The sequence below is a fragment of the Dreissena polymorpha genome, chromosome 13 (genome assembly GCF_020536995.1).
Source record: "Dreissena polymorpha isolate Duluth1 chromosome 13, UMN_Dpol_1.0, whole genome shotgun sequence".
Lineage (NCBI taxonomy): Eukaryota > Metazoa > Mollusca > Bivalvia > Myida > Dreissenidae > Dreissena > Dreissena polymorpha.
In genome coordinates, this window is record NC_068367.1 from 12,999,004 (window position 1) to 13,002,727 (window position 3,724).

At 32.6% G+C, this 3,724-nt stretch overlaps 1 protein-coding gene across 1 annotated transcript in view; it reads left to right on the forward strand.

Annotated features, from left to right (window-relative positions):
- The first annotated feature begins 705 nt into the window (after positions 1 to 705).
- The window catches only part of LOC127855769 (uncharacterized), a 22,093-nt gene continuing 19,074 nt past the window's right edge, over positions 706 to 3,724 (forward strand). The window contains exon 1 of the mRNA XM_052391570.1: positions 706 to 840. The gene's annotated coding sequence lies outside the window, so the exon portion shown is untranslated. The remainder of the gene's footprint in view (positions 841 to 3,724) is intronic.

Below are 3,724 nucleotides of genomic sequence, written 5' to 3' on the forward strand. Positions count from 1 at the left end.
CCCTTTACAAGTTTAAATTCGTCATTGAATTCGAGTCACATGGAAAATTGCACAAATGGCCCAACTGACAAGTGTCACGTTCTAACGTTGGGCGCCAATTGTGCCGGTTGGTGAAAATGGGGCAGCCAGTCTGAGATTCGCTAAACATCGCTTGATTTTCATGTTCTAAACCTCACCGAATATATTCATCCATCCCAGCACCAGGCATGTTTTCGTTTATGAAACCCGTGGTGTGGCATTAGCCTATCAAGGGGCGTTACCTTTGTCGATATCATTGGTGTTTGTGTTAGAAGTGTTTTCCTGTGTCTAGTTTTATTGCAATGGTAAAGGCAGTGAATGTAATAATGAAATCCTAATAAATCAATGTGTGTTTCGCGGTGTATGTCGTTTTACTTTTTAAAGGTGTGCCATCATACGAGCAAGTTCTAATAAGATGGGAGCATGAAGATAATAAAAGCCAATTATGACGTTTGTATACACTTATTCACAAATATTGTGTGACAGGTCCACTTACAGTGCAAGCCTTTTATTGTCTAGACACTTAACTTTGCACCCGAAGGACACATAACGTATTCAGACGACTTTGCTTTTAACGCTGTAAAGCCGATCCCAGATAATAGCGCACTAAGCAAATATCATTCCATCCTGCCAAGCATGAATGATCTTCCGCTGCTGTAGTGATGTCAGTTTTGAGGTAAATAATTGATGTAACACGACGCCGTTCCAGTATAAAAACGATTACCGCGCGCCGCTCTGTCAGTTTTTCCTAGGAACTATCGGTATTCCACGCTGAACCGCTAGAACCTCGTTTCAATATCGTCAGTGGCTCTTCAATCACAGGTGAGTGTTCGCTTTTATTTTAACTGTTGGATGGTTATTGTAATAACGTTAGTTTGTTTGAAATAAATTGATGCAATGTTATATTTAAATTTACCCGTGTCAGACGTGTATTGAGTAATCATGCACGAGTTAATAATACTATTTTAAAGTTACAAATATTAAACATGTTATATAAATATACGCCATTATTGTTTAACTTTTACGTTTATTGGTATTGTGGGTGTGAACTCAAATAAAACATGCAACAAATGTTTGTTATAGGTCTAGTTGTCTTGTTGAAAAGTACAACTTGAATAATAAAATGAATAGTTCATTAAATCACAATGTTTAATGGACCTTCATCTGAATAATATTTTCTTTCGTTGTAAAATAAGATGCCGAACACGTCTTAACACATTTAAAATAAGCTGTATTTAATGAAAAAGTGTATGGCAAAAATTAATTTGAATGAACAAGAATGACGCATTTTATGTGACACTTCATGATATATAATATATATAACATGTTAGTATTTATGGAGTAAATGCAGTAAAGAAACATTTAAGAAACAATAATGCTGAAAATGTATATGTCTATACGTTCTTTTTTGCTTATGAAGCAACACCTGTGTGAGTGTGTACCGCTGCTTTAACATGACAAATTTAACCCATTTGTGCCTAGCGTCTAGAAAAAAGGCCTTGGCAAACAGCGTAGACCCAGATGAGACGCCGCATGATGCGGCGTCTCGTCAGGGTATGCGCCGCTGTTTGCTTAATGGAATTTTATATAAGAAATATTCTAAATATAGAAATAAATATACAAGACATCCCTTATTTTGGAAATAAAGTGATCCAATTTAGAAGAATGGGAGAGTCCAATAGGCATTAATGGGTTAAACACTGTAACATGATGAACGACGTAAACTGCATACTATATAAACTATACAGAGGTTATATGCATTAGCTGTACACACTTGGGCACTATATCTTGCGACTTTAATATAAAATATAATAATGTTCATCAAATTAGCAGCTAATGTTATCACTCAATAATGCATGACTGATTCTTCGCTATGGCGTCCGTCCATCAAATATGCTTAATATTTGTAATGAATCTTTTCCCAAATGGTTGTTTTGAGGCAAAACCATATGTAGATTATATTAATGCATAGTAGATTTTCCCTTAAGGCGATAAATATTCATATGGAACAAACGTTGTGGTATATGGATAAATGATTGATTGCGTTTTTTATAAACATAACGGTCTGTTTGACGGATATGATTTGGAAAAAATCAAACTTAAAAGTTAGATAGATAATATTTGTTGGATATTGTTGAATTTCTATTTTAATTCACGAGTGATCATTTTTAATGATTTTTTTATGATTATGAGTGAATTACAATTGATAGTTCAACGAATCCAACAATGTTGTTATGTTATGCTTACAAATGATTATTTTAGCTGGAAAATGACGCTAGGATAATGACACCATGATATAAAGAGAATATTATGTGAGTTTTGGATTAAGATCAAGTTTATCATGCGAGGCTTAGAACCGATGTAGCGCGAGGTCATCTGGTAATAGGATAAAAAAAAGAGAACGTCATTTCACAGTCAACCAGTAAAAATTATCGATAATATTTAATTTTAATTTTCACTGTTTAAATCGGAGCATTATCAGTTTAAATTTACTTATTTTTCTCTATAATTCACCGGAAAGCATACAATAATATTCAATAATGTGTAAGAGTTTCATTTACAAACAAGATATACAACACGCTCTCAAAAATTGAGGATATTTGTTGGATTCGGTTTAATTTCGACTTAAATTCACGCGTTGTTATAAAAAACATATTTTTATACATGATCACGAGTGAATTTAAATCAATATTTCACCTTTTCAAAAACAGTAATTTTGTTATGTTTTTTTTTCACCGTTTATTTTAATGTTAAAAGAGTTAAGCTGGAGTACTTCGCTGAAATAATGCCGATATTTAAGTATCGATAATTTTCACTGTTAATTTTCTCTGATTGAAACAGTGAATTATCAATTTGAATTCACTGTTATTTCTCTATAAACCACCCGCAAAACAAAGTAAAGTATAACACTGTGATATTTACTATCCACTTTAACCACAATTGTTTTGCCTTGTTTAAATGCACGCTTAGGATGGAACACAGTGTTGAGCGATAGTTGCTGTCTACATTGAAATGATACCGGGATGAATGTCTCGCCATTAGCGGAGCCTGTGCATCATGTTATAATGTTGATTAGCGCTAGTGCGTAAATTTAAGAATTAAGAGTGATTTGCGTGCACAGATTTCACCAGAACACTATATATTATAATAAAACGAAGATTATTTAGTTGCAATAATATATTAACGAAACAGTTCATTTAATAGCAATTCATAAAACAAATCAATATTTAAGTACATAATACTTGTCAAAATGTGAGTTAGCGCTGACAAAACTATATGCCTTCCTTTTGGGTCAACTTTCCAACAAAAAATTCAGCATACAAACAGCGCCTATACTGAATAAATTTTTGTAGAACACCAATATTGTGTTGTTCTTTTAATTGATTATTGCTTTATTTACCAATTGTGTAATTCATTAACTATATAAATCAATTCAATCATTGCATTTTCTTAAATAATGAGTTAAAAAACGAAACAAAAAACAACAGACATTAATACTTTCGGCAAAATGCCAGCCTAACCTACATATCATGTCTTAAAAATATAATATAGTACCAGTGTCACCGATTGAAAATTTAAAATATAAGGACAAATTATTCGATGACACTTCCCGAATAAAATTTTACCAAGCTGTCAAAGTGTTAATGTCGTGTATGTGTTTGTTTATGAATATTTATAAAGAAAAGAACATACTTTTGTTTTGTTT